Source organism: Salmo salar, chromosome ssa16 (genome assembly GCF_905237065.1).
Source record: "Salmo salar chromosome ssa16, Ssal_v3.1, whole genome shotgun sequence".
NCBI classification, from domain to species: Eukaryota; Metazoa; Chordata; class Actinopteri; order Salmoniformes; family Salmonidae; genus Salmo; species Salmo salar.
This window is the reverse complement of record NC_059457.1, coordinates 80,372,647-80,392,057: the sequence shown is the minus strand read 5'-3', so window position 1 is coordinate 80,392,057 and position 19,411 is coordinate 80,372,647. Positions and strand designations below refer to the sequence as shown.

At 45.3% G+C, this 19,411-nt stretch overlaps 1 pseudogene; it reads left to right on the top strand.

Moving 5' to 3' along the window:
• LOC106574789 (dynein regulatory complex protein 11-like) overlaps positions 1 to 19,411 on the top strand; it is a 102,909-nt pseudogene that overhangs the window by 60,560 nt on the left and 22,938 nt on the right.

Below are 19,411 nucleotides of genomic sequence, written 5' to 3'. Positions count from 1 at the left end.
TCCCACTCTCTCTCGTCAGAGGGTTGTAGTTCATCACACTCTCTAGTCAGAGGGTTGTAGTTCATCCCACTCTCTCTAGTAAGGAGGTTGTAGTTCATCACACTCTCTCTAGTCAGAGGGTTGTAGTTCATCACACTCTCTCTAGTCAGAGGGTTGTAGTTCATCACACTCTCTCTAGTCAGAGGGTTGTAGTTCATCACACTCTCTCTAATCAGAGGGTTGTAGTTCATCCCACTCTCTCTAATCAGAGGGTTGTAGTTCATCACACTCTCTCTAGTCAGAGGGTTGTAGTTCATCCCACTCTCTCTAGTCAGAGGGTTGTAGTTCATCACACTCTCTCTAGTCAGAGGGTTGTAGTTCATCACACTCTCTCTAGTCAGAGGGTTGTAGTTCATCCCACTCTCTCTAATCAGAGGGTTGTAGTTCATCCCACTCTCTCTAGTCAGAGGGTTGTAGTTCATCCCACTCTCTCTAATCAGAGGGTTGTAGTTCATCCCACTCTCTCTAGTCAGAGGGTTGTAGTTCATCCCACTCTCTCTAGTCAGAGGGTTGTAGTTCATCACACTCTCTCTAGTCAGAGGGTTGTAGTTCATCCCACTCTCTCTAATCAGAGGGTTGTAGTTCATCCCACTCTCTCTAATCAGAGGGTTGTAGTTCATCCCACTCTCTCTAATCAGAGGGTTGTAGTTCATCCCACTCTCTATAGTCAGAGGGTTGTAGTTCATCACACTCTCTCTAATCAGAGGGTTGTAGTTCATCACACTCTCTCTAGTCAGAGGGTTGTAGTTCATCACACTCTCTCTAGTCAGAGGGTTGTAGTTCATCCCACTCTCTCTAGTCAGAGGGTTGTAGTTCATCACACTCTCTAGTCAGAGGGTTGTAGTTCATCACACTCTTTCTAATCAGAGGGTTGTAGTTCATCCTACTCTCTCTAGTAAGGGGGTTGTAGTTCATCACACTCTCTCTAGTCAGAGGGTTGTAGTTCATCACACTCTCTCTAGTCAGAGGGTTGTAGTTCATCCCACTCTCTCTAGTCAGAGGGTTGTAGTTCATCACACTCTCTAGTCAGAGGGTTGTAGTTCATCACACTCTTTCTAATCAGAGGGTTGTAGTTCATCACACTCTCTCTAATCAGAGGGTTGTAGTTCATCCCACTCTCTCTAATCAGAGGGTTGTAGTTCATCACACTCTCTCTAGTCAGAGGGTTGTAGTTCATCCCACTCTCTCTAGTCAGAGGGTTGTAGTTCATCACACTCTCTCTAGTCAGAGGGTTGTAGTTCATCACACTCTCTCTAATCAGAGGGTTGTAGTTCATCACACTCTCTCTAATCTTAGGGTTGTAATTCATCCCACTCTCTCTAATCAGAGGGTTGTAGTTCATCCCACTCTCTCTAGTCAGAGGGTTGTAGTTCATCACACTCTCTCTAATCAGAGGGTTGTAGTTCATCACACTCTCTCTAATCAGAGGGTTGTAGTTCATCACACTCTCTCTAATCAGAGGGTTGTAGTTCATCACACTCTCTCTAGTCAGAGGGTTGTAGTTCATCACACTCTCTATAGTCAGAGAGTTGTAGTTCATCACACTCTCTCTAGTCAGAGCGTTGTAGTTCATCACACTCTCTCCAGTCAGAGGGTTGTAGTTCATCACACTCTCTCTAGTCAGAGGGTTGTAGTTCATCACACTCTCTCTAATCAGAGGGTTGTAGTTCATCGCACTCTCTCTAGTCAGAGGGTTGTAGTTCATCCCACTCTCTCTAGTCAGAGGGTTGTAGTTCATCCCACTCTCTCTAATCAGAGGGTTGTAGTTCATCCCACTCTCTCTAATCAGAGGGTTGTAGTTCATCACACTCTCTCTAATCAGAGGGTTGTAGTTCATCACACTCTCTCTAGTCAGAGGGTTGTAGTTCATCACACTCTCTAGTCAGAGGGTTGTAGTTCATCACACTCTTTCTAATCAGAGGGTTGTAGTTCATCACACTCTCTCTAATCAGAGGGTTGTAGTTCTTCCCACTCTCTCTAATCAGAGGGTTGTAGTTCATCACACTCTCTCTAGTCAGAGGGTTGTAGTTCATCCCACTCTCTCTAGTCAGAGGGTTGTAGTTCATCACACTCTCTCTAGTCAGAGGGTTGTAGTTCATCACACTCTCTCTAATCAGAGGGTTGTAGTTCATCACACTCTCTCTAATCAGAGGGTTGTAGTTCATCACACTCTCTCTAGTCAGAGGGTTGTAGTTCATCACACTCTCTCCAGTCAGAGGGTTGTAGTTCATCACACTCTCTATAGTCAGAGGGTTGTAGTTCATCACACTCTCTCTAATCAGAGGGTTGTAGTTCATCCCACTCTCTCTAATCAGAGGGTTGTAGTTCATCAAACTCTCTCTAATCAGAGAGTTGTAGTTCATCACACTCTCTCTAGTCAGAGGGTTGTAGTTCATCACACTCTCTATAGTCAGAGGGTTGTAGTTCATCACACTCTCTCTAATCAGAGGGTTGTAGTTCATCACACTCTCTCTAATCAGAGGGTTGTAGTTCATCCCACTCTCTCTAATCAGAGGGTTGTAGTTCATCCCACTCTCTCTAATCAGAGGGTTGTAGTTCATCCCACTCTCTCTAATCAGAGGGTTGTAGTTCATCACACTCTCTCTAATCAGAGGGTTGTTGTTCATCCCACTCTCTCTAGTCAGAGGGTTGTAGTTCATCACACTCTCTATAGTCAGAGGGTTGTAGTTTATCCCACTCTCTCTAGTCAGAGGGTTGTAGTTCATCACACTCTCTATAGTCAGAGGGTTGTAGTTCATCCCACTCTCTATAGTCAGAGGGTTGTAGTTCATCACACTCTCTCTAATCAGAGGGTTGTAGTTCATCCCACTCTCTATAGTAAGAGGGTTGTAGTTCATCCCACTCTCTATAGTCAGAGGGTTGTAGTTCATCCCACTCTCTCTCGTCAGAGGGTTGTAGTTCATCACACTCTCTAGTCAGAGGGTTGTAGTTCATCCCACTCTCTCTAATCAGAGGGTTGTAGTTCATCCCACTCTCTATAGTAAGAGGGTTGTAGTTCATCCCACTCTCTATAGTCAGAGGGTTGTAGTTCATCCCACTCTCTCTCGTCAGAGGGTTGTAGTTCATCACACTCTCTCTAGTCAGAGGGTTGTAGTTCATCCCACTCTCTCTAATCAGAGGGTTGTAGTTCATCCCACTCTCTATAGTAAGAGGGTTGTAGTTCATCCCACTCTCTCTCGTCAGAGGGTTGTAGTTCATCACACTCTCTCTAGTCAGAGGGTTGTAGTTCATCCCACTCTCTCTAGTCAGAGGGTTGTAGTTCATCCCACTCTCTCTAATCAGAGGGTTGTAGTTCATCCCACTCTCTCTAATCAGAGGGTTGTAGTTCATCACACTCTCTCTAATCAGAGGGTTGTAGTTCATCACACTCTCTCTAGTCAGAGGGTTGTAGTTCATCACACTCTCTAGTCAGAGGGTTGTAGTTCATCACACTCTTTCTAATCAGAGGGTTGTAGTTCATCACACTCTCTCTAATCAGAGGGTTGTAGTTCTTCCCACTCTCTCTAATCAGAGGGTTGTAGTTCATCACACTCTCTCTAGTCAGAGGGTTGTAGTTCATCCCACTCTCTCTAGTCAGAGGGTTGTAGTTCATCACACTCTCTCTAGTCAGAGGGTTGTAGTTCATCACACTCTCTCTAATCAGAGGGTTGTAGTTCATCACACTCTCTCTAATCAGAGGGTTGTAGTTCATCACACTCTCTCTAGTCAGAGGGTTGTAGTTCATCACACTCTCTCCAGTCAGAGGGTTGTAGTTCATCACACTCTCTATAGTCAGAGGGTTGTAGTTCATCACACTCTCTCTAATCAGAGGGTTGTAGTTCATCCCACTCTCTCTAATCAGAGGGTTGTAGTTCATCAAACTCTCTCTAATCAGAGAGTTGTAGTTCATCACACTCTCTCTAGTCAGAGGGTTGTAGTTCATCACACTCTCTATAGTCAGAGGGTTGTAGTTCATCACACTCTCTCTAATCAGAGGGTTGTAGTTCATCACACTCTCTCTAATCAGAGGGTTGTAGTTCATCCCACTCTCTCTAATCAGAGGGTTGTAGTTCATCCCACTCTCTCTAATCAGAGGGTTGTAGTTCATCCCACTCTCTCTAATCAGAGGGTTGTAGTTCATCACACTCTCTCTAATCAGAGGGTTGTTGTTCATCCCACTCTCTCTAGTCAGAGGGTTGTAGTTCATCACACTCTCTATAGTCAGAGGGTTGTAGTTTATCCCACTCTCTCTAGTCAGAGGGTTGTAGTTCATCACACTCTCTATAGTCAGAGGGTTGTAGTTCATCCCACTCTCTATAGTCAGAGGGTTGTAGTTCATCACACTCTCTCTAATCAGAGGGTTGTAGTTCATCCCACTCTCTATAGTAAGAGGGTTGTAGTTCATCCCACTCTCTATAGTCAGAGGGTTGTAGTTCATCCCACTCTCTCTCGTCAGAGGGTTGTAGTTCATCACACTCTCTAGTCAGAGGGTTGTAGTTCATCCCACTCTCTCTAATCAGAGGGTTGTAGTTCATCCCACTCTCTATAGTAAGAGGGTTGTAGTTCATCCCACTCTCTATAGTCAGAGGGTTGTAGTTCATCCCACTCTCTCTCGTCAGAGGGTTGTAGTTCATCACACTCTCTCTAGTCAGAGGGTTGTAGTTCATCCCACTCTCTCTAATCAGAGGGTTGTAGTTCATCCCACTCTCTATAGTAAGAGGGTTGTAGTTCATCCCACTCTCTATAGTCAGAGGGTTGTAGTTCATCCCACTCTCTCTCGTCAGAGGGTTGTAGTTCATCACACTCTCTAGTCAGAGGGTTGTAGTTCATCCCACTCTCTCTAATCAGAGGGTTGTAGTTCATCACACTCTCTCTAATCAGAGGGTTGTAGTTCATCACACTCTCTCTAATCAGAGGGTTGTAGTTCATCACACTCTCTCTAATCAGAGGGTTGTAGTTCATCACACTCTCTCTAATCAGAGGGTTGTAGTTCATCCCACTCTCTCTAGTCAGAGGGTTGTAGTTCATCCCACTCTCTCTAGTCAGAGGGTTGTAGTTCATCACACTCTCTAGTCAGAGGGTTGTAGTTCATCACACTCTTTCTAATCAGAGGGTTGTAGTTCATCCCACTCTCTCTAATCAGAGGGTTGTAGTTCATCACACTCTCTCTAGTCAGAGGGTTGTAGTTCATCCCACTCTCTCTAGTCAGAGGGTTGTAGTTCATCACACTCTCTCTAGTCAGAGGGTTGTAGTTCATCACACTCTCTCTAATCAGAGGGTTGTAGTTCATCACACTCTCTCTAATCAGAGGGTTGTAATTCATCCCACTCTCTCTAATCAGAGGGTTGTAGTTCATCCCACACTCTCTCTAATCAGAGGGTTGTAGTTCATCCCACTCTCTCTAGTCAGAGGGTTGTAGTTCATCACACTCTCTCTAATCAGAGGGTTGTAGTTCATCACACTCTCTCTAATCAGAGGGTTGTAGTTCATCACACTCTCTCTAATCAGAGGGTTGTAGTTCATCACACTCTCTCTAGTCAGAGGGTTGTAGTTCATCACACTCTCTATAGTCAGAGAGTTGTAGTTCATCACACTCTCTCTAGTCAGAGGGTTGTAGTTCATCACACTCTCTCTAGTAAGGGGGTTGTAGTTCATCCCACTCTATCTAGTCAGAGGGTTGTAGTTCATCCCACACTCTCTAGTCAGAGGGTTGTAGTTCATCACACTCTCTAGTCAGAGGGTTGTAGTTCATCCCACTCTCTCTAATCAGAGGGTTGTAGTTCATCCCACTCTCTATAGTAAGAGGGTTGTAGTTCATCCCACTCTCTATAGTCAGAGGGTTGTAGTTCATCCCACTCTCTCTCGTCAGAGGGTTGTAGTTCATCACACTCTCTCTAGTCAGAGGGTTGTAGTTCATCCCACTCTCTCTAATCAGAGGGTTGTAGTTCATCACACTCTCTCTAATCAGAGGGTTGTAGTTCATCACACTCTCTCTAATCAGAGGGTTGTAGTTCATCACACTCTCTAGTCAGAGGGTTGTAGTTCATCACACTCTTTCTAATCAGAGGGTTGTAGTTCATCCCACTCTCTCTAATCAGAGGGTTGTAGTTCATCACACTCTCTCTAGTCAGAGGGTTGTAGTTCATCCCACTCTCTCTAGTCAGAGGGTTGTAGTTCATCACACTCTCTCTAGTCAGAGGGTTGTAGTTCATCACACTCTCTCTAATCAGAGGGTTGTAGTTCATCACACTCTCTCTAATCAGAGGGTTGTAATTCATCCCACTCTCTCTAATCAGAGGGTTGTAGTTCATCCCACACTCTCTCTAATCAGAGGGTTGTAGTTCATCCCACTCTCTCTAGTCAGAGGGTTGTAGTTCATCACACTCTCTCTAATCAGAGGGTTGTAGTTCATCACACTCTCTCTAATCAGAGGGTTGTAGTTCATCACACTCTCTCTAATCAGAGGGTTGTAGTTCATCACACTCTCTCTAGTCAGAGGGTTGTAGTTCATCACACTCTCTATAGTCAGAGAGTTGTAGTTCATCACACTCTCTCTAGTCAGAGGGTTGTAGTTCATCACACTCTCTCTAGTAAGGGGGTTGTAGTTCATCCCACTCTATCTAGTCAGAGGGTTGTAGTTCATCACACTCTCTCTAGTCAGAGGGTTGTAGTTCATCCCACTCTCTCTAATCAGAGGGTTGTAGTTCATCCCACTCTCTCTAATCAGAGGGTTGTAGTTCATCCCACACTCTCTCTAATCAGAGGGTTGTAGTTCATCCCACTCTCTCTAGTCAGAGGGTTGTAGTTCATCACACTCTCTCTAATCAGAGGGTTGTAGTTCATCACACTCTCTCTAATCAGAGGGTTGTAGTTCATCACACTCTCTCTAATCAGAGGGTTGTAGTTCATCACACTCTCTCTAATCAGAGGGTTGTAGTTCATCACACTCTCTCTAGTCAGAGGGTTGTAGTTCATCACACTCTCTATAGTCAGAGAGTTGTAGTTCATCACACTCTCTCTAGTCAGAGGGTTGTAGTTCATCCCACTCTCTCTAGTCAGAGGGTTGTAGTTCATCACACTCTCTCTAGTCAGAGGGTTGTAGTTCATCCCACTCTCTCTAGTCAGAGGCTTGTAGTTCATCCCACTCTCTCTAATCAGAGGGTTGTAGTTCATCACACTCTCTCTAGTCAGAGGGTTGTAGTTCATCACACTCTCTCCAGTCAGAGGGTTGTAGTTCATCACACTCTCTCTAGTCAGAGGGTTGTAGTTCATCCCACTCTCTCTAGTCAGAGGGTTGTAGTTCATCACACTCTCTCTAGTCAGAGGGTTGTAGTTCATCACACTCTCTCTAGTAAGGGGGTTGTAGTTCATCACACTCTCTCTAGTCAGAGGGTTGTAGTTCATCACACTCTCTCTAGTCAGAGGGTTGTAGTTCATCCCACTCTCTCTAGTCAGAGGGTTGTAGTTCATCACACTCTCTAGTCAGAGGGTTGTAGTTCATCACACTCTTTCTAATCAGAGGGTTGTAGTTCATCACACTCTCTCTAATCAGAGGGTTGTAGTTCATCCCACTCTCTCTAATCAGAGGGTTGTAGTTCATCACACTCTCTCTAGTCAGAGGGTTGTAGTTCATCCCACTCTCTCTAATCAGAGGGTTGTAGTTCATCCCACTCTCTCTAATCAGAGGGTTGTAGTTCATCAAACTCTCTCTAATCAGAGAGTTGTAGTTCATCACACTCTCTCTAGTCAGAGGGTTGTAGTTCATCACACTCTCTATAGTCAGAGGGTTGTAGTTCATCACACTCTCTCTAATCAGAGGGTTGTAGTTCATCCCACACTCTCTCTAATCAGAGGGTTGTAGTTCATCCCACTCTCTCTAGTCAGAGGGTTGTAGTTCATCCCATTCTCTCTAATCAGAGGGTTGTAGTTCATCCCACTCTCTCTAATCAGAGGGTTGTAGTTCATCCCACACTCTCTCTAATCAGAGGGTTGTAGTTCATCCCACTCTCTCTAGTCAGAGGGTTGTAGTTCATCACACTCTCTCTAGTCAGAGGGTTGTAGTTCATCCCATTCTCTCTAATCAGAGGGTTGTAGTTCATCCCACTCTCTCTAATCAGAGGGTTGTAGTTCATCACACTCTCTCTAATCAGAGGGTTGTAGTTCATCCCACTCTCTCTAATCAGAGGGTTGTAGTTCATCCCACTCTCTCTAATCAGAGGGTTGTAGTTCATCCCACTCTCTATAGTCAGAGGGTTGTAGTTCATCACACTCTCTCTAGTCAGAGGGTTGTAGTTCATCCCACTCTCTCTCGTCAGAGGGTTGTAGTTCATCACACTCTCTCTAATCAGAGGGTTGTAGTTCATCCCACTCTCTCTAGTCAGAGGGTTGTAGTTCATCACACTCTCTCTAGTCAGAGGGTTGTAGTTCATCCCACTCTCTCTAGTAAGGGGGTTGTAGTTCATCACACTCTCTCTAGTCAGAGGGTTGTAGTTCATCACACTCTCTCTAGTCAGAGGGTTGTAGTTCATCCCACTCTCTCTAGTCAGAGGGTTGTAGTTCATCACACTCTCTAGTCAGAGGGTTGTAGTTCATCACACTCTTTCTAATCAGAGGGTTGTAGTTCATCCTACTCTCTCTAGTAAGGGGGTTGTAGTTCATCACACTCTCTCTAGTCAGAGGGTTGTAGTTCATCACACTCTCTCCAGTCAGAGGGTTGTAGTTCATCACACTCTCTCTAGTCAGAGGGTTGTAGTTCATCCCACTCTCTCTAGTCAGAGGGTTGTAGTTCATCACACTCTCTCTAATCAGAGGGTTGTAGTTCATCACACTCTCTCTAGTCAGAGGGTTGTAGTTCATCACACTCTCTCTAGTCAGAGGGTTGTAGTTCATCCCACTCTCTATAGTAAGAGGGTTGTAGTTCATCCCACTCTCTATAGTCAGAGGGTTGTAGTTCATCCCACTCTCTCTCGTCAGAGGGTTGTAGTTCATCACACTCTCTAGTCAGAGGGTTGTAGTTCATCCCACTCTCTCTAGTAAGGAGGTTGTAGTTCATCACACTCTCTCTAGTCAGAGGGTTGTAGTTCATCACACTCTCTCTAGTCAGAGGGTTGTAGTTCATCCCACTCTCTCTAGTCAGAGGGTTGTAGTTCATCACACTCTCTAGTCAGAGGGTTGTAGTTCATCACACTCTCTCTAGTCAGAGGGTTGTAGTTCATCACACTCTCTCTAATCAGAGGGTTGTAGTTCATCACACTCTCTCTAATCAGAGGGTTGTAATTCATCCCACTCTCTCTAATCAGAGGGTTGTAGTTCATCCCACACTCTCTCTAGTCAGAGGGTTGTAGTTCATCACACTCTCTCTAATCAGAGGGTTGTAGTTCATCACACTCTCTCTAGTCATAGGGTTGTAGTTCATCACACTCTCTCTAATCAGAGGGTTGTAGTTCATCCCACTCTCTCTAGTCAGAGGGTTGTAGTTCATCACACTCTCTCTAATCAGAGGGTTGTAGTTCATCCCACTCTCTCTAGTCAGAGGGTTGTAGTTCATCACACTCTCTCTAATCAGAGGGTTGTAGTTCATCACACTCTCTCTAGTCAGAGGGTTGTAGTTCATCACACTCTCTCCAGTCAGAGGGTTGTACTTCATCACACTCTCTCTAGTCAGAGGGTTGTAGTTCATCCCACTCTCTCTAGTCAGAGGGTTGTAGTTCATCACACTCTCTCTAGTCAGAGGGTTGTAGTTCATCCCACTCTCTCTAATCAGAGGGTTGTAATTCATCACACTCTCTCTAGTCAGAGGGTTGTAGTTCATCCCACTCTCTCCAGTCAGAGGGTTGTAGTTCATCCCACTCTATCTAGTCAGAGGGTTGTAGTTCATCACACTCTCTCTAATCAGAGGGTTGTAGTTCATCACACTCTCTCTAGTCAGAGGGTTGTAGTTCATCACACTCTCTATAGTCAGAGGGTTGTAGTTCATCCCACTCTCTCTAATCAGAGGGTTGTAGTTCATCCCACTCTCTCTAGTCAGAGGGTTGTAGTTCATCCCACTCTCTCTAGTCAGAGGGTTGTAGTTCATCACACTCTCTCTAGTCAGAGGGTTGTAGTTCATCACACTCTCTCTAATCAGAGGGTTGTAGTTCATCACACTCTCTCTAGTCAGAGGGTTGTAGTTCATCACACTCTCTCTAATCAGAGGGTTGTAGTTCATCACACTCTCTCTAATCAGAGGGTTGTAATTCATCCCACTCTCTCTAATCAGAGGGTTGTAGTTCATCCCACTCTCTCTAGTCAGAGGGTTGTAGTTCATCACACTCTCTCTAATCAGAGGGTTGTAGTTCATCACACTCTCTCTAATCAGAGGGTTGTAGTTCATCACACTCTCTCTAATCAGAGGGTTGTAGTTCATCACACTCTCTCTAGTCAGAGGGTTGTAGTTCATCACACTCTCTCTAGTCAGAGGGTTGTAGTTCATCACACTCTCTCTAGTCAGAGGGTTGTAGTTCATCACACTCTCTCTAATCAGAGGGTTGTAGTTCATCCCACTCTCTCTAGTCAGAGGGTTGTAGTTCATCCCACTCTCTCTAATCAGAGGGTTGTAGTTCATCACACTCTCTCTAATCAGAGGGTTGTAGTTCATCACACTCTCTCTAGTCAGAGGGTTGTAGTTCCTCACACTCTCTCTAGTCAGAGGGTTGTAGTTCATCACACTCTCTATAGTCAGAGGGTTGTAGTTCATCCCACTCTCTCTAATCAGAGGGTTGTAGTTCATCCCACTCTCTCTAGTCAGAGGGTTGAAGTTCATCCCACTCTCTCTAGTCAGAGGGTTGTAGTTCATCACACTCTCTCTAGTCAGAGGGTTGTAGTTCATCACACTCTCTCTAATCAGAGGGTTGTAGTTCATCACAATCTCTCTAGTCAGAGGGTTGTAGTTCATCACACTCTCTCTAATCAGAGGGTTGTAGTTCATCACACTCTCTCTAGTCAGAGGGTTGTAGTTCATCACACTCTCTCTAATCAGAGGGTTGTAGTTCATCACACTCTCTCTAATCAGAGGGTTGTAATTCATCCCACTCTCTATAGTAAGAGGGTTGTAGTTCATCACACTCTCTCTAGTCAGAGGGTTGTAATTCATCCCACTCTCTATAGTAAGAGGGTTGTAGTTCATCACACTCTCTAGTCAGAGGGTTGTAGTTCATCCCACTCTCTCTAATCAGAGGGTTGTAGTTCATCCCACTCTCTCTAGTCAGAGGGTTGTAGTTCATCCCACTCTCTCTAGTCAGAGGGTTGTAGTTCATCACACTCTCTCTAGTCAGAGGGTTGTAGTTCATCACACTCTCTCTAATCAGAGGGTTGTAGTTCATCCCACTCTCTCTAGTCAGAGGGTTGTAGTTCATCACACTCTCTCTAGTCAGAGGGTTGTAGTTCATCACACTCTCTCTAATCAGAGGGTTGTAATTCATCCCACTCTCTCTAATCAGAGGGTTGTAGTTCATCCCACTCTCTCTAGTCAGAGGGTTGTAGTTCATCACACTCTCTCTAATCAGAGGGTTGTAGTTCATCACACTCTCTCTAATCAGAGGGTTGTAGTTCATCACACTCTCTCTAATCAGAGGGTTGTAGTTCATCACACTCTCTCTAGTCAGAGGGTTGTAGTTCATCACACTCTCTCTAGTCAGAGGGTTGTAGTTCATCACACTCTCTCTAGTCAGAGGGTTGTAGTTCATCACACTCTCTCTAATCAGAGGGTTGTAGTTCATCCCACTCTCTCTAGTCAGAGGGTTGTAGTTCATCCCACTCTCTCTAATCAGAGGGTTGTAGTTCATCACACTCTCTCTAATCAGAGGGTTGTAGTTCATCACACTCTCTCTAGTCAGAGGGTTGTAGTTCATCACACTCTCTCTAGTCAGAGGGTTGTAGTTCATCACACTCTCTCTAGTCAGAGGGTTGTAGTTCATCCCACTCTCTCTAGTCAGAGGGTTGTAGTTCATCACACTCTCTCTAGTCAGAGGGTTGTAGTTCATCCCACTCTCTCTAGTCAGAGGGTTGTAGTTCATCCCACTCTCTCTAGTCAGAGGGTTGTAGTTCATCACACTCTCTCTAGTCAGAGGGTTGTAGTTCATCACACTCTCTCTAATCAGAGGGTTGTAGTTCATCACACTCTCTCTAGTCAGAGGGTTGTAGTTCATCACACTCTCTCTAGTCAGAGGGTTGTAGTTCATCACACTCTCTCTAATCAGAGGGTTGTAGTTCATCACACTCTCTCTAGTCAGAGGGTTGTAGTTCATCACACTCTCTCTAGTCAGAGGGTTGTAGTTCATCACACTCTCTCTAGTCAGAGGGTTGTAGTTCATCACACTCTCTCTAATCAGAGGGTTGTAGTTCATCACACTCTCTCTAGTCAGAGGGTTGTAGTTCATCACACTCTCTCTAATCAGAGGGTTGTAGTTCATCACACTCTCTATAGTCAGAGGGTTGTAGTTCATCCCACTCTCTCTAATCAGAGGGTTGTAGTTCATCACACTCTCTCTAGTCAGAGGGTTGTAGTTCATCCCACTCTCTCTAATCAGAGGGTTGTAGTTCATCCCACTCTCTCTAGTCAGAGGGTTGTAGTTCATCCCACTCTCTCTAGTCAGAGGGTTGTAGTTCATCACACTCTCTCTAGTCAGAGGGTTGTAGTTCATCACACTCTCTCTAATCAGAGGGTTGTAGTTCATCACACTCTCTCTAGTCAGAGGGTTGTAGTTCATCACACTCTCTCTAGTCAGAGGGTTGTAGTTCATCACACTCTCTCTAGTCAGAGGGTTGTAGTTCATCACACTCTCTCTAATCAGAGGGTTGTAGTTCATCACACTCTCTCTAGTCAGAGGGTTGTAGTTCATCACACTCTCTCTAATCAGAGGGTTGTAGTTCATCACACTCTCTATAGTCAGAGGGTTGTAGTTCATCCCACTCTCTCTAATCAGAGGGTTGTAGTTCATCACACTGTCTCTAGTCAGAGGGTTGTAGTTCATCCCACTCTCTCTAATCAGAGGGTTGTAGTTCATCACACTCTCTCTAGTCAGAGGGTTGTAGTTCATCCCACTCTCTCTAATCAGAGGGTTGTAGTTCATCAAACTCTCTCTAATCAGAGAGTTGTAGTTCATCACACTCTCTCTAGTCAGAGGGTTATAGTTCATCACACTCTCTATAGTAAGAGGGTTGTAGTTCATCCCACTCTCTCTAATCAGAGGGTTGTAGTTCATCACACTCTCTCTAGTCAGAGGGTTGTAGTTCATCCCACTCTCTCTAATCAGAGGGTTGTAGTTCATCCCACTCTCTATAGTAAGAGGGTTGTAGTTCATCACACTCTCTAGTCAGAGGGTTGTAGTTCATCCCACTCTCTCTAGTAAGGGGGTTGTAGTTCATCACACTCTCTCTAGTCAGAGGGTTGTAGTTCATCACACTCTCTCTAGTCAGAGGGTTGTAGTTCATCCCACTCTCTCTAGTCAGAGGGTTGTAGTTCATCACACTCTCTAGTCAGAGGGTTGTAATTCATCACACTCTTTCTAATCAGAGGGTTGTAGTTCATCACACTCTCTCTAGTCAGAGGGTTGTAGTTCATCACACTCTCTCTAGTCAGAGGGTTGTAGTTCATCACACTCTCTCTAATCAGAGGGTTGTAGTTCATCCTACTCTCTCTAGTCAGAGGGTTGTAGTTCATCACACTCTCTCTAATCAGAGGGTTGTAGTTCATCCCACTCTCTCTAGTCAGAGGGTTGTAGTTCATCACACTCTCTCTAATCAGAGGGTTGTAGTTCATCACACTCTCTCTAATCAGAGGGTTGTAGTTCATCACACTCTCTCTAATCAGAGGGTTGTAGTTCATCACACTCTCTCTAGTCAGAGGGTTGTAGTTCATCACACTCTCTATAGTCAGAGAGTTGTAGTTCATCACACTCTCTCTAGTCAGAGGGTTGTAGTTCATCCCACTCTCTCTAGTCAGAGGGTTGTAGTTCATCACACTCTCTCTAATCAGAGGGTTGTAGTTCATCACACTCTCTCTAGTCAGAGGGTTGTAGTTCATCACACTCTCTCCAGTCAGAGGGTTGTAGTTCATCCCACTCTCTCTAGTCAGAGGGTTGTAGTTCATCCCACTCTCTCTAGTCAGAGGGTTGTAGTTCATCACACTCTCTCTAGTCAGAGGGTTGTAGTTCATCCCACTCTCTCTAGTCAGAGGGTTGTAGTTCATCACACTCTCTAGTCAGAGGGTTGTAGTTCATCACACTCTCTCTAGTCAGAGGGTTGTAGTTCATCCCACTCTCTCTAATCAGAGGGTTGTAGTTCATCCCACTCTCTCTAGTCAGAGGGTTGTAGTTCATCACACTCTCTCTAATCAGAGGGTTGTAGTTCATCACACTCTCTCTAATCAGAGGGTTGTAGTTCATCCCACTCTCTCTAATCAGAGGGTTGTAGTTCATCCCACTCTCTCTAGTCAGAGGGTTGTAGTTCATCCCACTCTCTCTAGTCAGAGGGTTGTAGTTCATCACACTCTCTCTAATCAGAGGGTTGTAGTTCATCACACTCTCTCTAATCAGAGGGTTGTAGTTCATCACACTCTCTCTAGTCAGAGGGTTGTAGTTCATCCCACTCTCTCTAATCAGAGGGTTGTAGTTCATCACACTCTCTATAGTCAGAGAGTTGTAGTTCATCACACTCTCTCTAATCAGAGGGTTGTAGTTCATCACACTCTCTCTAGTCAGAGGGTTGTAGTTCATCCCACTCTCTCTAATCAGAGGGTTGTAGTTCATCACACTCTCTCTAGTCAGAGGGTTGTAGTTCATCCCACTCTCTCTAGTCAGAGGGTTGTAGTTCATCCCACTCTCTCTAGTCAGAGGGTTGTAGTTCATCCCACTCTCTCTAGTCAGAGGGTTGTAGTTCATCACACTCTCTCTAGTCAGAGGGTTGTAGTTCATCACACTCTCTCTAGTCAGAGGGTTGTAGTTCATCCCACTCTCTCTAGTCAGAGGGTTGTAGTTCATCCCACTCTCTCTAGTCAGAGGGTTGTAGTTCATCCCACTCTCTCTAATCAGAGGGTTGTAGTTCATCACACTCTCTCTAATCAGAGGGTTGTAGTTCATCACACTCTCTCTAATCAGAGGGTTGTAGTTCATCCCACTCTCTCTAATCAGAGGGTTGTAGTTCATCACACTCTCTCTAATCAGAGGGTTGTAGTTCATCCCACTCTCTCTAATCAGAGGGTTGTAGTTCATCACACTCTCTATAGTCAGAGGGTTGTAGTTTATCCCACTCTCTCTAGTCAGAGGGTTGTAGTTCATCACACTCTCTCTAGTCAGAGGGTTGTAGTTCATCACACTCTCTCTAGTCAGAGGGTTGTAGTTCATCCCACTCTCTCTAATCAGAGGGTTGTAGTTCATCCCACTCTCTCTAGTCAGAGGGTTGTAGTTCATCACACTCTCTCTAGTCAGAGGGTTGTAGTTCATCCCACTCTCTCTAGTCAGAGGGTTGTAGTTCATCACACTCTCTCTAGTCAGAGGGTTGTAGTTCATCACACTCTCTCCAGTCAGAGGGTTGTAGTTCATCCCACTCTCTCTAGTCAGAGGGTTGTAGTTCATCCCACTCTCTCTAGTCAGAGGGTTGTAGTTCATCACACTCTCTCTAGTCAGAGGGTTGTAGTTCATCACACTCTCTCTAATCAGAGGGTTGTAGTTCATCCCACTCTCTCTAATCAGAGGGTTGTAGTTCATCCCACTCTCTCTAGTCAGAGGGTTGTAGTTCATCCCACTCTCTCTAGTCAGAGGGTTGTAGTTCATCACACTCTCTCTAATCAGAGGGTTGTAGTTCATCACACTCTCTCTAATCAGAGGGTTGTAGTTCATCACACTCTCTCTAGTCAGAGGGTTGTAGTTCATCCCACTCTCTCTAATCAGAGGGTTGTAGTTCATCACACTCTCTATAGTCAGAGAGTTGTAGTTCATCACACTCTCTCTAATCAGAGGGTTGTAGTTCATCACACTCTCTCTAGTCAGAGGGTTGTAGTTCATCCCACTCTCTCTAATCAGAGGGTTGTAGTTCATCACACTCTCTCTAGTCAGAGGGTTGTAGTTCATCCCACTCTCTCTAGTCAGAGGGTTGTAGTTCATCCCACTCTCTCTAGTCAGAGGGTTGTAGTTCATCCCACTCTCTCTAGTCAGAGGGTTGTAGTTCATCACACTCTCTCTAGTCAGAGGGTTGTAGTTCATCACACTCTCTCTAGTCAGAGGGTTGTAGTTCATCCCACTCTCTCTAGTCAGAGGGTTGTAGTTCATCCCACTCTCTCTAGTCAGAGGGTTGTAGTTCATCCCACTCTCTCTAATCAGAGGGTTGTAGTTCATCACACTCTCTCTAATCAGAGGGTTGTAGTTCATCACACTCTCTCTAATCAGAGGGTTGTAGTTCATCCCACTCTCTCTAATCAGAGGGTTGTAGTTCATCACACTCTCTCTAATCAGAGGGTTGTAGTTCATCCCACTCTCTCTAATCAGAGGGTTGTAGTTCATCACACTCTCTATAGTCAGAGGGTTGTAGTTTATCCCACTCTCTCTAGTCAGAGGGTTGTAGTTCATCACACTCTCTCTAGTCAGAGGGTTGTAGTTCATCCCACTCTCTCTAATCAGAGGGTTGTAGTTCATCACACTCTCTATAGTCAGAGGGTTGTAGTTTATCCCACTCTCTCTAGTCAGAGGGTTGTAGTTCATCACACTCTCTCTAGTCAGAGGGTTGTAGTTCATCACACTCTCTATAGTCAGAGGGTTGTAGTTTATCCCACTCTCTCTAGTCAGAGGGTTGTAGTTTATCCCACTCTCTCTAGTCAGAGGGTTGTAGTTCATCACACTCTCTCTAATCAGAGGGTTGTAGTTCATCACACTCTCTCTAGTCAGAGGGTTGTAGTTCATCACACTCTCTCTAGTCAGAGGGTTGTAGTTCATCACACTCTCTCTAATCAGAGGGTTGTAGTTCATCCCACTCTCTCTAATCAGAGGGTTGTAGTTCATCACACTCTCTCTAGTCAGAGGGTTGTAGTTCATCCCACTCTCTCTAATCAGAGGGTTGTAGTTCATCACACTCTCTCTTGTCAGAGGGTTGTAGTTCATCCCACTCTCTCTCGTCAAAGCCAAACCACCTCTTGATGAATTGCTTAAAGATGGGTAACAGAGTACCATCTGTATTAAACTCTGCTATACACTTGGACTGAGTCCAAGTCCAAATCGATGGCTGCTTTTACTTTGTATGGAGAAATTGGTCCAAGTGATATTGTTTTCTCCCTGCTTTGCAAAAAGGCACAACAAGTTCATCTCAGCAATGTTATCTCAATGTCACCTCTCTGCTGTTGGTTGGTTCATAACCATAGTACCACCTAGATGTTCCCATACAGACACCCAGATGTCAAAACGCTGGGTCATCACATTACATGATCAGCAAGGTCATGGAAACGAACACCTAAAATTCAGACTCACTTTCAGTTCCCCCCACCATTCTCTCTCATCGGCCCAAGTGTAAACCATCTCTGGCCTAACAAAGCCGCTGGGCACATTGCTTTCACGGAGGAATCGGGTGTGTAGATATTTTATGGAGAGGTTGGATCATGTATGGTTATAATAACGTGGCATGGCTGAGGTAGTGACAAGTGGTTCTGTTGACCTGACCTGTTAGGGTTCATGTTCAGGTCAGAGCGCTGGATCAATGTTAATCCCTGTCTTGCACAAGGGACGGTATCGATCAAACACTGTTAGACAAACCTGACTTTGTAAGCAGCACCTTGGTAGAACAGGACACTACTTTCATATCAGATGTCACCACCACTGTGACTGATACATAGGCTCATTCCTCCCTGCAGTAGTGTTGCATTCCTCATCTATGTGAGTGGGAGATATCATTGGAGCAGGCCAGCCATAGAGAGGGGTCTCTTCCATGGGGGGGGAAGAGGCAGGTGTTATCATGAGTAGCGTCTGTCTCCTGGATATTAGCTGCCTGCCAGCCCCCGGGTCCTGAGTGTTTGGCATTTGTCGGGCTCTGCTCAGCTCTCAGCTGTTCATGCAATGCAGTATGGGCATGCTGGTTATAAAATCCCCTTTTGTCTGTCCCCTTGTCTTGTGTTCTACGTGTCTCGTTTTATGTTCTATGTGTGTCTTGTTTTGGGTTCTAGGTATGTCTTGTTGTGTTCTAGGTGTCCTGTTTTTCTGGTGTGTTCTAGGTGTCCTGTGTTGTGTCCTAGCTGTCCTGTTGTTCTGGTGTGTTCTAGGTGTCCTGTGTTGTGTCCTAGCTGTCCTGTTTTTCTGGTGTGTTCTAGGTGTCCTGTGTTGTGTCCTAGCTGTCCTGTTGTTCTGGTGTGTTCTAGGTGTCCTGTGTTGTGTCCTAGCTGTCCTGTTGTTCTGGTGTGTTCTAGGTGTCCCGTGTTGTGTCCTAGCTGTCCTGTTGTTCTGGTATGTTCTAGGTGTCCCGTGTTGTGTCCTAGCTGTCCTGTTGTTCTGGTGTGTTCTAGGTGTCCTGTGTTGTGTCCTAGCTGTCCTGTTTTTCTGGTGTGTTCTAGGTGTCCCGTGTTGTGTCCTAGCTGTCCTGTTGTTCTGGTGTGTTCTAGGTGTCCCGTGTTGTGTCCTAGCTGTCCTGTTTTTCTGGTGTGTTCTAGGTGTCCTGTGTTGTGTCCTAGCTGTCCTGTTGTTCTGGTGTGTTCTAGGTGTCCTGTGTTGTGTCCTAGCTGTCCTGTTTTTCTGGTGTGTTCTAGGTGTCCCGTGTTGTGTCCTAGCTGTCCTGTTGTTCTGGTGTGTTCTAGGTGTCCCGTGTTGTGTCCTAGGTGTCCTGTTTTTCTGGTGTGTTCTAGGTGTCCTGTGTTGTGTCCTAGCTGTCCTGTTTTTCTGGTGTGTTCTAGGTGTCCCGTGTTGTGTCCTAGCTGTCCTGTTGTTCTGGTGTGTTCTAGGTGTCCTGTGTTGTGTCCTAGCTGTCCTGTTGTTCTGGTGTGTTCTAGGTGTCCTGTGTTGTGTCCTAGCTGTCCTGTTGTTCTGGTGTGTTGTAGGTGTCCCGTGTTGTGTCCTAGCTGTCCTGTTGTTCTGGTGTGTTGTAGGTGTCCCGGGTTGTGTCCTAGCTGTCCTGTTGTTCTGGTGTGTTCTAGGTGTCCCGTGTTGTGTCCTAGCTGTCCTGTTGTTCTGGTATGTTCTAGGTGTCCCGTGTTGTGTCCTAGCTGTCCTGTTGTTCTGGTGTGTTCTAGGTGTCCCGTGTTGTGTCCTAGCTGTCCTGTTGTTCTGGTATGTTCTAGGTGTCCCGTGTTGTGTCCTAGCTGTCCTGTTGTTCTGGTGTGTTCTAGGTGTCCCGTGTTGTGTCCTAGGTGTCCTGTTGTTCTGGT